Below are 19839 nucleotides of genomic sequence, written 5' to 3'. Positions count from 1 at the left end.
CTCTGGGCCAAGATATTGTGGGGTGCCTCTATAATTAAAAGATCAGCTGGATGCCTCAGAAATAAACTTATCATATTTGCAGAGCAGTCTGTGGTAGATCAGGCAGGAGATTTCCCACAAACCTTCACCTGTTCAAGACCAAATGTCAGGGAAAGCAGTGGACCACTTATGCATCCAAGCTTCTAGTGTAATCTGAGGTCCAGGACTCTCTGACACTGACATAGAAGGACTGCAAGGTTCATAAAGGACTCATACTGAACAGGTTTAAGATCAGGGGTGCGGCTTGGAGCCGCCGGTGTGCTGCCCAACACACACAAAGGATATGGCTGTGTACGGCAGCCAAGGCATGTGAAAGAGCTGAGCAAGAAGCCCTGGCTCTGTTCCCAGCCAGGAAGGGTAGTCTGCGGGCATAGCAGGCAGGACCATCCTGTGCAATGTCTCCTGGCAGGTGAGGGATGTGAACTTAGTGGTGGAATGACATTGCCTGGCTGGAGACGCCCTGCCAGTGTAAACACAAAAGAATCAAATCTCGAGTGCATCAAGGTGGTGTGGGCAGGGCTGATCAAATGACTTCCAAGCCAAATGCATTACATGTCACCTGTGAAGGCCATTGTTCCTTCTGCATGGCTTGTCCCAGGATGAGTTCAAAAGGTGAGGAGGGTTTGAAGAGCTTTACCTGCTAGCTCGAAATGTCCGTGTATCGTGGATCCAGAATAATGGCATATTGAGTGCTATACAAGTGCTTGTTAACAATAACAATATCCCCGTAACATACATGGCACTATAGCGATAGGTGTAAAGCTGAATGCAAATCCTGTGCCAAATCTTTAACTCTGTTCAATTGGGCTATCAAGTCTCTGCCCATGATTCAGCTGGTCCCTTGAATCACCAAAGGGTAACAAAATCATGAATTCTCAGTTATAGGGGGCACAACTGATCAGGGAGAAAGGGGAAACATAGAAGACTATTACACCCTTCAAATGAGATGCATAAATACAAATGAAGTGCAGCTCCCATTAAATTAAAGTGTATTGTCACCCAAGCCCTTTAGTCTCCCAAAATGATCTCAATCTTAGTAGAACATTTACTCCAAGTTATGTAAGTTCTCAACCACATTTGATGGTTTGCTCCATCATCATGAAGCAGAGAGAAATCCAAATGATTCCTTGCTGTTGTCCTTGATGAAGTGACACCTTCCTCGACCACCTTGCATTGATTCTTGCTTTTAATAAAACAAGGACAATGTTGTAGCAATTATCCTTCAAAGTCTGGGGGCTCAAGACCTTTGCACGGGGAGGTCACTAGAGATGACTTCTGTGGAACAGCTACACCATAGGTGATGTCAACTGACTCCCCTTGTAAAAGTATGTGAGGATTGTGTTACTGAGTGGCCCCTGTATTATAGGGCTTCCTGCATAATAAGATTGTTGATGTATTCTTCTCTATAGGATCACCCCCTCCACCGTCTGGAATGACATTGTTACCCTGGTTATCATGATAGCCCCTTCGTCATGTGGAATTTCTTTTTATGTAACTCTGTCCAATGTTCATCCTCACCCCCACTCCTTCATATTTCACTAACAAAACATTAACCTTTGACCTCTGGTATGTGATTAAAACAGTGTGTGAAGAAATCTCTTAGCACTGTCCAGCACCAGCCAAGGAAACTCCATAGATGGGAATGATTTTCTTATGTCTGGCTTTGATCTGTGTAGTTAATTAGGTTACCGGTGGAGGCCAAGCAGCAACCACAATTCTTGTCTGGGTGAAACACAAGTAAACCCAAAATTAACCTGTGCTCAACCCTCTAGTAGCTTGGCACAGGAGCAGTCAGGCTTTACATAAAGGCAATTTGTAAAGTATTTATGCAGCACTTCAAACAGTAATAAAGTGAAAAACCCCACAACAATTTATTCATAAAGAGTAAAGTTCAATAAATTATTTGACACCGTAACAACAAAAATCCAATCACTAGGACCGGAGATATGCAACTTTAAACATTTAGCTAAAGATAGTGCTTAAAAGTACAAAGTCCCAGCTCTGGTTACCTGGTCACACCAGCCCAGGACGAAGATACAAGTTCAAGCCAACTGCGATAGAGCACAGGCTGGATACAGGGACCAATTTAGACCTACTGAAAAAGTACCTTAAATCCTGGTTGGGGAGTGCTGCAGGGTCCCAGAATGAGGATGTGTTGCACAAAGGAGGTTCAGAGAAGCTGCTGGGCTGTGATGTGAGATCCTGTGTCAAGGATGCGTGAAGCACTTTGTTCAGTTTGTTCAATGCAAAGCTGCAAGGTGATGTATCATGCTGTGTCACTTTTGCTAGGACTGAGATTGCAGAGCACCTTCAGGCCCACTTCCAATGGTCCAAGACTGGGGTTGCACCACTTTGAAGGGGGGGGGCAGCACTCACAGCATGCAGGGTGGTTGAAGCCTTTTCTGTTCCTGAGAATCTGATCAGGAGGTCAGCCAACTAGCCCTTGGAGTCACTCCAGTGGTCTTGGGTTCAAGATGCACATCTAATCCTTCTCACTCAGGCAGCAAGGCAGCAGAGTATAAGTCCTTCTTGCAACAGAGCTTCGCAGCAATTCTTCTTCAGGGTCTTCCACAGATCCAGATGCGTACTGAAGAATTGGGTCTAAGGATCCACAATTTATCCTTGGTGCCAGCCTTGAAGTAGGATACTTTTCTAGATGTTTCCACCCCCAAAGATGTTTGGAACTTCCTGACTACATGCCCAGGACCCAGCTTGTCTGTAGGCACAAAAGACTAGAGTGCAAACCTTTCTTAGTTTGCTGAGGCAGAGTATTTGTGATGTGTGAGTGTGGTAGGTGAGAGCTCCACCCCCATATCAAGTGAGAGATGGCCCATCCTGTCAACACCTATCCCCCCTTTGTCTGGGAGCAATATACAAAGACCAACTGCCTGCTTCACATAGTTACATGATGCAGGATACAGGCTGCCAGCACCAAATGGTTGGGATAAGAAAATGGCAACTTTCTAAAAGTGGCATTTACAGATTTGTGACTTAATATCCGATTTTACCATTAACAAGGATTTTTATTTACAGTTCCTTAGACACCAATAATGTAACCCAATGTTATTCTAGGGGAGAGGTAGACCATGCAGTAGTCAAAAACAAATTGAAGAGTGTTTCACTACCAGGACACATAAAAGATGAAAGTAAATATGCAATTTTTTAAAGCAATACACTGCACCCTGTCCTATGGGCTGCTTAGGGCTTACAATAGGGGTGACTTACATACATTGAAAAGTAAGGTTTAGGCTTGGCAAAAGGTTTATTTTTCCAGTTTGAAGTGGCGGTTTAAAACTGCCGGCATAGGCTGCAATCGGCAGACCTTGGACATGTTTTGAAAGGCTACTTAAGAGGGTGGTACAATCAGTGCTGCAGGCCCACTACTGACATTTAATTTATAGGCCCTGGGTACATGAAGTACCACTTTACTAAGGACTGACAAGTAAATTAAATGTGTCAATTGCAGATAAGCTAATTTCACCATGTTTAAGGAGAGAGAACAAGCCCTTTAGCACTGGTCAGAAGTGGTGAAGTGTGCAGAGTTCTAAAAGCCAACAAAAACAGTTTAAAAAACAGGAAAATTGTTAGCGATCGGGTCACTAGTTGGCAGAGATTCTCACCCTGTATAAGTATGGACCATAATCTTAGTTAGGGTAAGTAAGATACACACTAAAAGTTTACCAGGGCTCAATCAATCAATCAATCAATCACTGCATTTGTAAAGTGCGCTACATACCCGCGAGGGTCTCAAGGCGCTGGGGAGGGGGGGGTGCTACTGGTCGCAGAGCCAGGTCTTGAGGAGTCTTCTGAAGGCCAGCAGGTCCTGGGTCTGTCGTAGGATGGTGGGGAGAGTGTTCCAGGTCTTGGCAGCGAGGTAGGAGAAGGATCTGCCGCCGGCGGTGCCTCACCCTCTGGTAGCTTGGCATAGAGCAGTCAGGCTAATCTAAAGTGGCAATGTGTAATGCATTTGTGTACACACACATACAGTAACAGTAAAAACACCACAAAAGTACTCCACACCACTTTATAAAAAGATCCAATATTTATCTGAGTAAAATTAACCAAACCAACGAAAATCCAACATGCACAAGTCAAGTTATGAATTTTTAAAGACTAAATCAAAATGCAGTGCTTAGAAGTCAATAGCTCCAACAGGGGCTATGTGGTCACACTGGAAGGGACAAATCCAAAAGCTCAGTTCAATCACGTTTGAACATGGGTTGGGTACAGGAGTCATGCAGACTCGGTGACAAAAACTTTGTTGCATCAATGTTTGGGGACGGTGCACTGATCCAAAGGAGGGAATGCGTCGCTATTGCAGGCGAGGCATCATTTACTGATCTAGCGAGGATGCACACGTGTAGCCCATCACCTAAACCCTGTTGTGTATTCAGAGACAGGCTGGAGCACAGAATAGTTAAAGTAAGAAAATACCAATGTTCTAAAAGTTGCATTTTCAGACCTGCAATTTAAAAATCAAATTTACTAAAAGAAGTGTTTTCAAATTGTGAGTCTAGAGACACCAAACCCCATATTCCTATCATTTCCCAATTGGAAATTACACTTAAAAGATGTTTTAAGGTATCCCCCAATGTTATCCTATGAGATAGATAGTCCTTACAATAGTGAAAAACCGAATTTAAGTGTTTTTCACTATCTGGACATTTTAAACTTAAAAGTACATGTTCAACTTTTTAAATACACTACACCCTGCCTTTGGGGCTTACTAGGGCCTACCTTAGGGATGGCTTACATGTAATAAAAAGGACAGTTTGGGCCTGGAAAGTGAAAACAAGGAAGAGGAAGGCAAACAGTTTGGGGATGACCCTGCAGAAAGAGCTATTGCCGACAAGGGTGAAGGCAAACGTTTGGGGATGACCCTGCACAGGACGCCAATTCCAACAATCTTGAATATAAAAAACAGATTCAGTCCAAGCCAGCCTCTGATATCTACGCAAATTGAGAGTCAGAATGAACACATACTGAGGTACTTTGCACGTGTATGGAACTCCAGCCAACCCATTCCATCAAAGCTTTAAGCAGTCTTGATCTTTGCACATTTCCCTGCTGCTTTTCCATGCTACCTGCCAGAAGGTCCTGGCAGGTAGCATGAAATGAAGAAAACACCTCCAACCAGACCACAGACATCCAAAGACATCAACCAAGAATGACCACCATTCCTTCAGAGGGCCCTTAGCAATTCTGCCTTTAGAGCAACACCAATCACATTTTTATGATCATGAGAATGCCTCTGCAGTATTGCAGTTTTACTTAGTTTAATGGTGCTCAAATCACAGTATCAGAAAGATACAAAGCTGTGTTATCTTCACCAGAAATCAGACTAATAATCTGCAGATTACAGTAGGTCTCAGTATCGAGCCTCACTAATGTTGAGGATTCATGACACCTTAATGTAATGAAATCTGGTTGACCAGTCATATTTGTTTCAATAATTGCTGCAGTCGTGGCCATCTGTAAGATTTACCCTTGCAGCTCCTTCTTCGTAGCTGATCCCCTTTACTATAAACGATGCATTTCGAACTCTTTTCTTGTAAATTGCTCTACCCGACATATCTTGTTCTATGGACTTTAGCAACAATGCACTTTATTCGCTCGTCTCTGCAAGCGATATAAATGACTATCGTATCCTGTATGAAGTTTGGAGTTTTTATGCCATATGTAAAGTTCTTTGGCTTACTCTCCAGCTAGTTTCTATGGACTACTACCCAACAAAACCTCTGGAACTTTGAAAGGTTTTCCTCGAAAGTGCTGTGTTGAACCTGTACATCAGTCAGGGCGAAATTCCTATAATACTGAGTTGGGGTTTCCACCCAGTATTTAAATGTCAGACTGAGCTGAGAATTTCAGACACAATGTTTATTTTGGGATATGTTTAGTTCGACGGTTTCACATAGGGTGCTTCAGCATAGGCTATAATTACAGTAGCAGCAAGCGGAGGTGAAGTGTGGGTGCCCTGATATGCGGTGGAAAACAAAAGCACTAAAGTGGATAAGTACTTTCATGTGCATTACAGACAAGGAAGCAGTCAGACCATAAACAAACCCTCCCCTCAATTGAAACATACTTCTAATGACATTGATCATGCAAGTGAGCAAACTCGACCCTCCTCAGAAGAGTTTCATTTTGCCCTTTCATCCTCCTTCCGTCTATTCACCTTTACATGTACTCATCCATCCATTTGTCCATCCTTTTAACTTTACATCCACCCACTGATTGTCCAGTCCCACTATACATTTTCATCTATCCATGCATTTGTTAACCAATTCCCCCATCAATATATTTATGTATTTGTAAGGAAACAGGTTTTTGCAGGTTCCCCCAACTCTGAGACTCCATTTGAACTATTAGCTGCTGTTTTTTTTTTGAGTCCGAAAGTGCACTGAGGCCTGCGGTCCAGACCTCTGTGACAGTGTTCAGTCCCTTTGCAAACATTATGTCAAAATGAATGTCGCCAATTGGCAACTACTTACTTATTTATAAGTCCCTAGTATATGGTACGCATGCAAGGCAGAGTGTCCAGACCAGGCTGCAGCACTGATTGTGCCACCCTGTCTGTGACAAAGTGAAACCATGGTTCACATGCTGCCACTGCAGACTGGAAAAGCAGTGTCACACTGCAAGCTCAACTTTGTATTGCTATTAATGACAAAGTCCCTTAATAATTATGTACGTCTCCTCTAAAGCAGACCTATAGAACCCTCTGGCAAGGAGCTATATGTTATTAAGCAAGGTATATAGTTTCATATATGTCTTAGCAGCAAAACCTTAAATATCCTTTTGCTGAGGAAAGTTAGTAGCCTCTTTGGCTAAAACAGAGTTACCTGCTGGCATCGCACCCTGTCTAACTTCTGAATGGTACTATCTAACTGGGTGTTAGCCCAACAGACGAGCTTCAAAGCGGAAGCTGACTTTGAAGGACAAATGGTGATAACACTACTTGGCAGGCTGCCTTTTGTTCCTGTAGACAAGTTGGAGACAGGATCTGAGAGGGAAAACCAGTGCCAGAACTGGTTTACCTGTGGGAGTGTAGCCCTTAGGTAGCCACACCTCCAGGATGGGCTACAGAGCTCCTGGCGACAGAGAAAGGGCTGTGCCATCTTTAAAGGGGCAAGGGTGTGACACTAAGGGATACCCAGATGCCGCACATCACAGGATCATCGCCCAAGAGGAGGGGACCTCCTAGCCCATTGGCTAGTGACCACAATGTCCCCTCTGGGCTCTTTCCTGGGATAAATATGGCACCCCTGGCACCATGTTCCTCAGTACAGTGTGGATCTGGAGAGAGGACAAAAGGCAGACCATCTTACAGCTGCTGGAAGCATGCAATGTTGGCCTGACTACACCTGCTGCACTTTGGGCTAATTGATTTTGGACCGTGTCCCGAGTTCCTATCTTGGGTAAAAGTTTATTCCCAGACCCAGATCAAAGCAGTGACTCCAAGGATCAGTTGATTGGCAACCTGGAACAGCACCAGGGACATTAAAGCTGGAAGACCTCAATTCACAAGGTTGGTAGCAACTGCAGATATTTTGCCATTACCTGCTGCTGGCCACTTCAGGAGACTTATTCAAGACAGGCAAAAGTTGCATCTGTGTCTGCTGGACCCATGGGTATTGTCTGCTCTTAGATTAATTGCCAAAAAGGACACTAGCCCCCACCAAAGCCTTGCATCCTGACAGCTGTGTCACAAGAACAGAAGGTCTGCCATAGCTGCCCTTCTACCATCGCAAAAAGGACTTCATGGAACTCCAAGTTCAGTGGCTAAAGTCACCTCACCCTACCCGTGGACTGAAGGATCACCCAGAACTTACCCCTGTCGACAACACAGCATCAAAAGCACCTATAAGCATCTTTCACTATCTTTTACTTTTGCATCCTCAGCATCAGGACCACTCCATTTTTATCTATGGCAGTTGTCTCCTAAAAGCTGGAAAATATCTGATGGCCAGGTAACTGTTCAAAGTTTCCATACTGGCCTTCTAGAGCTCTGCCCTATTGGAACTGGTTGCCCAGCTCGGGTCAGAGTTGCTGAACAAACTCTTTCAAACTTTTCAAAAGTTTTCACAATTTTTGTTGACCAATACTTGTTTGCAGTTTAATTAAAAAGTTTTTTTAATGTTTAGAAATGTAACATCTCCAGAAACTCTCTGGTGGGTTTTAATGATCAAGGACTTTAAAAACTGATAACATGATGCTCTAATTTTATATTTTGGTGTTGGGTTTCTTTCTCATTGAGTGACTTTCTTATGTTGTTGTTTGGTGCTGTTAAAAGCTTCACATATAGTTCCTTTGTCAAGCCTTACCGCTCACAGCCACAGCTACGTAGGGTTGAAGGTAAGGTTAAGTAAATGAGCCTGATTGGACCCCAAGATGGTATTTGTGAGTGTACTGCATGATAAGGCACCACAGCCATATCATATAGTATGCCCAAATCCTCACGGTATTCATTTGTCATTGCATCTAACCATTTATTCCTTCTTCTCTATCTGATTATTCTATATTTCCATAATTTCACTCTTTCATCTGTTGATCCTTCTATTTGCCCATTATTTCATACCACCATCAAGTGACTCTTTCACCCATTTATTCTATCTTTCAAGTTGTTTTTTTCTTCCATTGTTACTTGCATTCCTGTCTCCCTTCTTTCCTTTTGCTGTTCTTTCTTTCTCATTTTTGTTAAGTCATCTGCTTTCTCTCATTCTCACCTTTTTAAAATCTTTTCCTCATGTTCATTGCTCTTCTGTGGTCCTCTGCTTGTGGTTTCCCCCATTGTAATTATTTCTTTCTGTGTTGCACCTACCTGAAGCCAATAAGGAGTTTGTTGTGAAGAATTTATCTGGAGACATGCAGCCAAAAGATGACCTTTAACAACTAATTACCATTGAAGTGGGGCTCAGTTCACCTGCTCATTGGCGTCCATGGCAGCCCTTGCTTTAGATTCAATAGTGGGGGGTTACCTGCACAGCTAATTACAGAATACAGTTGTAAGTGACACTTTCGGGGCAGAGGTGTATCTTGGTTAGTATGATGGGGGGGTGTAAGCTTCAGATTTCCCAACAATCACGCTGGCACCTAATGTTAAAATACATTATAAGACAAGCAGGGCGCAAAAGAGGGGCTAAAGGGCTGCAGAAAAGGGGAGGAATGCAGATAGGGACAATAAGAGAGAAAAACACTTTATTTTGTGAAATAACCAACATTTTTTAAGTCTTTCCAAACAGAGAGAGGGAGAGAGTGTGTGTGTGTTTTTGTCTGTGTGGGTAAAAATTCCTGGTGAAATCTGACAGATACCTCATCAGACCTGACTGAAAGCACCTGTACCCAATTATTTATCACAAAATACATTTATTATGGGGGGTCTAGCACCCCAAACACCCCCCCCCCCGAAACTACTCCTCTTTTGGGGCAATTGGATGATGGGATGCATGAAGGGGAGGGACAGAGTTTGCTTTTAAAAGGGGAAACACCCACACCTTCCGCTTACTGGTCCCTGGCGTACTCCAAAGGCCATGCTGGGGAATGCTCCAAGGCTTCCTTGAATCCACAAAAGAATATAATCAGGACATGAACATGGCCCATCCTGTTGTTCATTCACACACAGGTGCTCCAAGATGTACTGCTGGTACCATCCAGTGAAGCACTACACACACAAGCCCCTCACTCACTCTGCCACTATATGCAGACGAAACGTGCCATTCACGTCCCCTCGGATGGAGCAAAGGACTCAGGGGACAAAGCAGATCCTTTGCTCAGAGACACCTATTTTTTGAAGGTGCCAGGAGAAAAAGGCTTGTCTCTTCTAGTATAGTCGAATGTTGCCATCCCTGGCAGTTTCCCTCACTCTAGTGAGAGAGCAGTAGTCACCATCAAAGGCCTGCATTATCTGTGCCTCTCCTAACCTTGAAGTTTTCCGCTGGGGTCACACACCATTCCATTGACTGTCTTCAGTAGAAACTTTGAATGTCGTGTTCACTGGGGCAACAGTTCAAAATCTAAGGAGACATACCATGATGTTCACAGAGCAGGGGCACATCATCATGCAGAAGACATTTATCACCCAAGAACTTAAATTAGGGATAGCCCTCAGTACAAAATACTGCTGGTGGCTTTCCCTTTAGCACGCTTGGTTTCAAAAGTCAGGAATACAAGGACAGGATGCAAACAGAGGTCTGTGAGCTCTGCCTAATTTATGTAGCCTTCACACTTCAACTTTCGTCAAACACATAATCAGAAAATAGGAGGCTGTTCAGTGGATAATGGCTGAACCAATGGGCAATCCTGTGATGTCTTTGAGCGTCAAAGGATGCATAATGCAATTCCCGCTAGCCCTGCCATTTTGGTGAATTGACGTTCATGGCAGTGGGAATAGTTAACTACTCAGAAGTCGATTCAGTTCAGTACCACAGAAAAGTAATTTAGTTATTTATTCCAAAAGCTCATTTTTATTATGCATTATTTTATTTGACCTGATATTTTAAGTATGTTTTTTAAATTCTGACAATTAACATTAAACTGAACGTTTTTTGCTCACTGGTGACAATTCTGAAATGGAAGTGTATAGTTATATTCATAGTAGCGATGTAGTGCTAGTGGTCACCTCCTCAAATCATCTTTGATGCCCGGTGGTGGAAGGTAGTGTGGAATACACGTCGTCTATCTCTTGATTTAAAACAATCTGTGCCTAAGTTTCAGAAGACTTTGGAATGTAAGGCACTTCCAAGAATGCATGTGAACCTGTTGGCCACTGTAGAACATAGTGCAAGTAACTAATTATAAAGTACAACTTAAAGGAAAGGAATGATTCCTGCTCTGCTGGGCTGGTTTGAGGGTCCCACAGCCTGGCAGGCAACACCGCTCTTCGGACTGGTTTGAGATAATTCTGCTTCTTTTTAATTAGTGTTTTGTTTGCACAAATATCTCCTGTAATGAGGAAGAGGTTAGAGGATGTTGCATTGCCAGCTCAACCTGTTTGCAGAATAAACATCCTGGTTACATGACTTTGAAGAGCTCTTTCCTGGTAGTGGCAGTACAGAAACAGCAGTGAGTAACTACTGCTACCCGCTCACTAATCCCGTAATAAGGCGGGTTCGCTGACCCAAACCAAAAACTTTACAGTGAAACTTCAACTATGATGCAGGGTTTGAGACTGTCCAAGACACCTGCAGGTTTGCAGCTGTAATTATATCAGGATCCTTATGTTGGTAATACCATTCTCCTCAGCGCCAAGGAGCATAAAAGACTAACAATGGCCGCTGGGTGTTACTCCTTATTAAAGAGATAAAAACATACAATCATTGTTGCCATCTGTGCCGGGTTAAATGGTCATTTTGTAAGTTTGCGCCACTTTTGCGTCAAAAAATGACGGTAATGCGGCACAAAAAAGTATAAATGAGGGCCTAGGTGTCAACACAACATCTATTAAAATAAAATACAGAGAGACACCGAGAGACACGGATGGCTTGACACAATTAGTTAGAAACTATTTAGTTTTGAAAGATTTAGCTCAAATTGCATTTCGTTTGAAAACATTTACTTTGAAACAACAAATGACATTTAAACTCCGATTGTTATAATGACTTGTAATTATAACAACTTGGCTTTCGCATCTAAATCGGCTATATTGGTGATAGAATAGCGGGGGTTAGGGCATGTCCAAATAATGACGAAATGTGTACTATGGCTATGCCAAAGTGGTGAAAAAATAGTTTGATAGTCAATTGCAAAAATGCTATCTGTTCCTGCTTTAAAATACAATTGTTTCTATTTGGCTTTAATTGTGTGATATTGTCAAACTATTTGATTCAAGCAATCTTTACTTATTTATAAATTGAGGAATCATACTTTAACCCTTGAATCAAGAGACCCCCTGGTTCTCCCACTTACGGTTTCAGCCCTGCGACTGTCCCATACCTCCCTGTCTGGAGGGTTACGAGGTATCTCCCAACACAGCGGAACTTGCAAACATTATGTCAGCGATACTGCCCTTTGAAAGCGATTGATACGATGCCAATGCTACTCAGACGCTCCTTTGACACAGAACCATCCATGTTCGCCATCTGCTGATGTTGTGAAAACTGGCACTGTCTAATGACAGCTCTAGGGTATGAAGGTCAAAGTGTTGCACTGTTGTTTCATATGGTGAAATTGCAGATAGCGAAGTGTAGGTGAAATGAAAATGTTGTGTATCTCAACGGCAAGGCGCCTATTTCTTTTTTAATGTACATTATAGGTCGCCGAATCTATGAACACTACATTGGTTCCTGTCCATACCAAAATGTATGGTATCTTATGTAGAGGTGTGGGAAGTTGTGAAGTTGGTTGATACGCAAATGTGTGTATTTTTATAAGCTTCAAAGTGTGGAGCTTGAAAAGTTAAAAAAACATAAACAGAGGTTCACCTTTAGCGCCCTCTGTGGTAGCAGTAAGCCACCATTAATGCCACTCATGGCATCGGGGGACCCTCTGCTTAAGATGCGTTCCAGGAAGTTACTGTAAAAGCTAGGGGTAAAGAGTCAAAATTCATAGGTACAAGTCAAAATAGGTTTACATTCCTTGGTTTGTGTGGTATATAGCAGATATGAGGAAATATTCACATGTAAGCCCAGCTTACTCAAGATTAGACAACATAGCAAAGAATATTCACATATCCCTTAGCCTGTGTTCCCCTCTCTTATTTATTTATATAAGAACTACCACTCACCTAGTGTAGGCTTGGGCTCTATGGCTTAGAATAATCTCTCTGCTCGCAAAAACTGCCAGAGTGAGCAAAGACCTAGTAAACAACAATAGGGAAATGATCAGGTCGCTTCTCCATTGGTGAAATGCCAACCTGGAAACCTGATCTAGATAACCCACTAACACAAAAAGTTTTCTCAGGTGACTTGCCAACAGTTGAATGCAACTGGGTAATAGCCAACTGGGGTGCACACACCAGGCCCACACCTACGTAGAGGTTCACTGCAGGGAAATTACCAGTGGGAAAAGATATATCAGTTATCCCATGTAAAAGGAAAACATCCCAAGGGAACCAACAGCAAGACACATTCCAGAGAGCTCTCCAGTATGTAATACATGCTTGGAAACCATTAACAGTGAACAACACTCATGGTAACCATCTAAGAACGAAATGTATGCGAGGGTATGCTAGGAGGTCCACCACCAATGTATATATATATATATATATATATATATATATATATATATATATACAGAGGAGTGCAGAATTATTAGGCAAGTTGTATTTTTGAGGATTAATTTTATTATTGAACAACAACCATGTTCTCAATGAACCCAAAAAACTCATTAATATCAAAGCTGAATATTTTTGGAAGTAGTTTTTAGTTTGTTTTTAGTTTTAGCTATGTTAGGGGGATATCTGTGTGTGCAGGTGACTATTACTGTGCATAATTATTAGGCAACTTAACAAAAAAAAAAATATACCCATTTCAATTATTTATTATTACCAGTGAAACCAATATAACATCTCAACATTCACGAATATACATTTCTGACATTCAAAAACAAAACAAAAACAAATCAGTGACCAATATAGCCACATTTCTTTGCAAGGACACTCAAAAGCCTGCCATCCATGGATTCTGTCAGTGTTTTGATCTGTTCACCATCAACATTGCGTGCAGCAGCAACCACAGCCTCCCAGACACTGTTCAGAGAGGTGTACTGTTTTCCCTCCTTGTAAATCTCACATTTGATGATGGACCACAGGTTCTCAATGGGGTTCAGATCAGGTGAACAAGGAGGCCATGTCATTAGATTTCCTTCTATTATACCCTTTCTTGCCAGCCACGCTGTGGAGTACTTGGACGCGTGTGATGGAGCATTGTCCTGCATGAAAATCATGTTTTTCTTGAAGGATGCAGACTTCTTCCTGTACCACTGCTTGAAGAAGGTGTCTTCCAGGAACTGGCAGTAGGACTGGGAGTTGAGCTTGACTCCATCCTCAACCCGAAAAGGCCCCACAAGCTCATCTTTGATGATACCAGCCCAAACCAGTACTCCACCTCCACCTTGCTGGCGTCTGAGTCGGACTGGAGCTCTCTGCCCTTTACCAATCCAGCCACGGGCCCATCCATCTGGCCCATCAAGACTCACTCTCATTTCATCAGTCCATAAAACCTTAGAAAAATCAGTCTTGAGATATTTCTTGGCCCAGTCTTGATGTTTCAGCTTGTGTGTCTTGTTCAGTGGTGGTCGTCTTTCAGCCTTTCTTACCTTGGCCATGTCTCTGAGTATTGCACACCTTGTGCTTTTGGGCACTCCAGTGATGTTGCAGCTCTGAAATATGGCCAAACTGGTGGCAAGTGGCATCGTGGCAGCTGCACGCTTGACTTTTCTCAGTTCATGGGCAGTTATTTTGTGCCTTGGTTTTTCCACACGCTTCTTGCGACCCTGTTGACTATTTTGAATGAAACGCTTGATTGTTCGATGATCACGCTTCAGAAGCTTTGCAATTTTAAGAGTGCTGCATCCCTCTGCAAGATATCTCACTATTTTTGACTTTTCTGAGCCTGTCAAGTCCTTCTTTTAACCCATTTTGCCAAAGGAAAGGAAGTTGCCTAATAATTATGCACACCTGATATAGGGTGTTGATGTCATTAGACCACACCCCTTCTCATCACAGAGATGCACATCACCTAATATGCTTAATTGGTAGTAGGCTTTCGAGCCTATACAGCTTGGAGTAAGACAACATGCATAAAGAGGATGATGTGGTCAAAATACTCATTTGCCTAATAATTCTGCACTTCCTGTATATATATATACACACACACATATATATATATATATATATATATATATATATATATATATATATATATACAATGAGGAAAGGAGCTCCTAGCCTCAAACAATGTTCAAATGGCAACAATGACTATTATTCAGCTGCACATTCCTGCAAATTTAGTTAAGTAGACAAGTGATGCTCAAACCCTAAACATGTACTTGCTGCCAAAGTACATATGCTTGGATAGAAAGAAATCTAGACCAGTTAATGACAAATAAAAAAAAACAGATAGTGGAGCACACATATATATAAGTCCTAACTAACCAAAGTAATGAATTCAATGATCGTCATAAATCAATAAGAAAACAGAAGTACAATTTAAAGATATAGTTGCTAAAAATATGAACGGATATGTGGCAAAATATTATAAATAACTCTATTTATTCAACACAAATATATCCCTTGCAATATACACTTCCTGACAATCCTAATACCAATGTTTTAAAAAGATGTAAAAATTTAATGTATAATCCAGCCTAATTTTAGACAATTCAAGAAAAGTCCATCTGTAGACAATCTCACAAGTATTGACAGGATTCAACCATCCAGCCTAATTTTAGACAATTCAAGAAAAGTCCATCTGTAGACAGTCTCACAAATGTTGACAGAATTCAGCCAATGTTGACAGGATTCAGCCGACACGTGTTTAATCCTGTTATAGGACTTTTTCAAGGCTCTTTGTAAATGAAGCGATCCATTTTATTCCGAGAGATCACTTATACTTGTTGTTTAGTTAGCAGAATTGTTTTTTCCCCTGCAAGGTACATCCAAAACCATCATTCCAATTTGAAATTCATATATATATATTATGGACAATTTGTTTCTCAAAAACATCATATATATGTATCTTCATAGTCCGCGAATTGAAATTCAACATCAAAAACATGCCATGTCCATTGTGACGCCTGTCAACATTGCCTGAATCCTGTCAACATTTGTTGTTGGACTGCGCCCATCGCCATAGACCCTGGTTCCTGCACCACCCACTGGTACGACGCCAGTTCTCTGCACACCCTCAACCATGGAAAATCCTCAGCCTGTCACCAAGCCGATCCAAAGAACACTCATTGACCTTTCTCCTGCCGATCCTGCTCTCTTACCTGCCGCCGCACAACACACTGCCCTGCCCTAAGCCAAGACTGACATCTCAAGTGCGTAATCCTCAACACCCGCTCCCTTGCCAAGCACGACATAAAAGTCTTGGACTTCCTCGACTCGATTTCCCCTGATTTCACCTTCCTCACGGAGACCTCGATCACCCCCACCTCAGCCCCGGGCATCAGACCTGCCATTCCCAGCGTCTACAAAATTGTCCACAAAGCCAGAGTCAATCGACCATGAAGCAGCATCGCCACAGTCAACAGGAACACCCTCCGCCTCTCAACCACCATCGTAAAACGCAGAAGCAGCCAACCACCACCGAACACGTACACTACCAAATTCATACCAACCTGAACACCTCCTTTCATGGCATACTTGTCTACAGACCACCTGGACCCTGACCCCAGTTCAGTGAAACCTTTGCAGACTTTTTCCCCCCCATGCACTCAACTCCACTGACTACATCGTACTTGATGACCTCAACTGTCTCCTTGAAAACTGCAATGATCCTAACACCACATCCCTTCTGGACAATCTCGCCACCCTTGGTCCCAAGCAACTAGTCAACCTCCCCATCCACTCACTCGACCCCGTCTTCTCATCTGGAAACAACATCACTATCTCGCACAACTCCGAACACCATTGGGACAACCACCGATGTATCCATTTCATCTTTACGAAGACCACCGTACGCCACCACGCCCCCACAACCCGAGCAGAAACTCGAACAAAGTCACTGAAGCCCAGCTCACCGAGGCCCTCAGCCATTCCCCCCCCCCACTGGATGCCACAAACGCGAACGACTCAGCACGCAACCAGCACCGCTGGTTTACAGAATACGTCAACACCATAGCCCCCCTCAGAAAACCTACAGGAAACCAGCACCAGAATAAACCGAACTGGTTCATGACAGAACTGGAAGAATCCAGGAGCAACTGCAGATGACTGGAACAAAAATGGAGGAACAGCCAAACAACCACATACCACACAACCTACAAAGACACAGTCATCATGCACCACCAGCGCATCAGAGCTTCCAAGAAAGCAGTTATTCAATAACACATCAGCACCAACACACAGAACAGCAAGGAGCTATTCACCATACTCAGGGAATTCATGAACCCCGGATCAGACACCTTGGACTCCTCCCCCTCTCAAGACCTCGGTGACAACCTTGCGACCTTCTTCCACCGGAAAGTCCAGGACAAATACGAAGGATTCAAGAACCATAACCCGCACCCACTGCCCACCAGCTTCACTAAGGACCCCACGCCTTAGACCCTGAACCACTGGACCCCTATCTCTCTACAGAAGACACCTGGAAACTCATGAATTCCATCCATTCAGGGGCACCTTTGAACCCATGCCCACACCACATCTTCAACCTGGCCAGTGCCACCATTCCACCAGAGCTCCACCAGAATATTAAGCATGCAAGCATTCCACAGAAACCACCACCTTCCCATCTGACTGGAAATATGCAGAGATCAACCTGTTCCTAAAGAAACCCTCTGCTGACCCAAGACGGATGAAAAACGACAAACCCACCTTTCTTCTCCCCTCTCCAGCCAAGGTAACAGAAAAGGTCATCAACATGCACCTGACTGAGTTCCTCAAGTCAAACCACATCCTAGACCCCTCACAGTCCGGTGTTCAGGAGCAACCACAACACAGAGACAGCCCTCCTCGCAGCCACCTACAACATCCTTGCCAAACTAGACCACGGTGACACGGCTGCCCTTATCCTCCTTGATCTCTCCACCACGTTCAACACAGTTTCCCACTCCACCCTTTGCACCAGACTCCAGGATGCCCTCATCCGCGGCTAAGCACTGGAATGGATTTGTTCTATCCTGTCCAGAAGAACCCAGTACCCCAGGGATCCTCCCTACGCCTGACCATCTTCAACATCAACATGGCCCACTCACCAAAATCATCAGACAACACAGACTAAATATTGTCTCCTATTCTGACAATACCCAACTGATCCTCTCCCTGACCAACAACCCCTCAACAGCCAAGAGAATCTTCTTCAACGGTATGAGTGCAGTCGCTGCCTGGGTGGAAGCAGGCTTAACTCGGACAAGACAGAGATCCTCGTACTCGGCTCCACGCCCTCTGCCTGAGACGACTCCTAGTGGCCAACTGCACTAGGAAATGCCCCCAACCCCACCGACCACACATACAACCTGGGCATCATCCTGGACTCCATGTTTTCCATGACCTGTCAAATCAATGCTGTCTCATCAGACTGCTTCCACACCCTGTGCCGCCTTCGAAGATCTGAAAATGGATCTCCACCAAGACTAGATGGACAGTCACCCTCACTCTACTCAGCAGCAAAATGGACTATGGCAACACACACTACACCGGCATTACAAAGAAGCTACAAGCAAGGCTACAGAGAATCCAGAACGCAGCAGATGGACTTCTCCTAGACATCCCCCGCCACAGCCACATATCTGCCCAACTCAGAGACCTCCACTGACTCCTGATCGATAAACATTTCACCTTCAAGCTACTGACTCACTCCTACAAGGCTCTTCACAACATTGTCCAGCCTACCTCAACCACTGCCTGACCTTCTACACCCCTGCCAGGCAACCCTAATCCTCCCATCTCGCTCTCGCCACCATCCCCAGAATGAGGAAAAACATTGCCAGAGGCAGATCCTTCTCCTACCTCGCAGCTCGCCCGGGCATGGAACACTCTCCCACTCAGCCTCAGACAGGCTGCATCATTGAAGCAATTCAGGAAGGAGCTCAAGACCTGGCTAGTCGAATGACCAGCATGACCACAACAGCGCCTTTTGACCCCCTGGCTGATAAGCATCACTCTACAAGTATTGATTGATTAATTGAAACATAAGCAAGGCAAGCAATCAAAACTTAACCAACAGGGATGCTGAGCTATATAAACCCCAACAAAACAATGTGCTACACACCAATGTGGAACCATGTCCTGTGCATCGAAAAGCATAACAAGTATCTAAAGAAGTCTCCTATGATTGGCTTGTCCTTGCATTCAAAGAAGGGGTCCATTCAATTTTATCCTCCTCCATTCTTGTCACTGATGAGGGGGGAGGAATAAGGCCCAATTTCCTCTCTTTAAGTGCACCCCTTGCAGCAGAGCTCATTGGAAGGGGCCCCTCTTGTTGATCCACTTACTCACGCACTCACTTCAGTGCTTATGATGTCAAATTCTAGGGATGGTCATGAGGAAGTAAAACAAATGACATGCTCAGGAAACCTACCTGACTGGCAATGGTCCCTGCTTGGAGTGGAATTTCCTAAAAGAAAATGGAAGCAAATTGAGCTTTATGCTGCTTGACAATAAGCACACCACCATACCAACTCAAGCTTCTGCATTCAGCCTTTGTCAATTAATCACCCCCGCCCTCACCAAGGTAAAAACATTAGAAGTCATTACCGACTGAAATATCACCCTTGACGCTGAGATGTCAACAGTGGTTCACCACTACCTCTGCCTTCTCAGACACCTCCTCTTCCGAAGCCACCCTGGAGCAGTACTATACCTTAATCTCCCGACTTAGTTAACTGACTCCACCCTGGAGTGTCCGGCAGCCAACCTTTAAGTGATCTAGAATACTGCTACAGGACCAGTAGCGGGGGAAGCAGAACCAGGATGCCATCTCACCAACACTGAAATCTTTAAAATCTCTGATTAGCTCCCCTTGTCCTGTGCCATCTTAAAAATACCCAATTACATTTCAGCATCACAACCCTGGACACACCATGCACTTTTCTGACAAAAGTACTCTCCAGCCACTATTATCGCACAGCAGGAGGAGGGTACTTCGAAGTTCTATGGTCCTTACTATGGAATACACTCAAAATAACATCTTAAAAAAT

At 43.7% G+C, this 19839-nt stretch overlaps 1 long non-coding RNA gene across 1 annotated transcript in view; it reads right to left on the bottom strand.

The window, feature by feature from the left end:
• The window catches only part of LOC138301883 (uncharacterized), a 146057-nt gene extending 126799 nt beyond the window's left edge, over positions 1-19258 (bottom strand). The window contains exons 1-2 of the long non-coding RNA XR_011205139.1: positions 19221-19258; positions 12761-12832 (exon numbers count right to left, since the gene is read on the bottom strand). This is a non-coding gene — a long non-coding RNA (uncharacterized lncRNA). The remainder of the gene's footprint in view (positions 1-12760; positions 12833-19220) is intronic.
• Between the last annotated feature and the right edge of the window lie 581 nt (positions 19259-19839).

Source organism: Pleurodeles waltl, chromosome 6 (assembly GCF_031143425.1).
Source record: "Pleurodeles waltl isolate 20211129_DDA chromosome 6, aPleWal1.hap1.20221129, whole genome shotgun sequence".
NCBI classification, from domain to species: domain Eukaryota; kingdom Metazoa; phylum Chordata; class Amphibia; order Caudata; family Salamandridae; genus Pleurodeles; species Pleurodeles waltl.
Note: the sequence above shows the minus strand (reverse complement) of the source record. Positions and strands in the feature narration are given on the sequence as shown.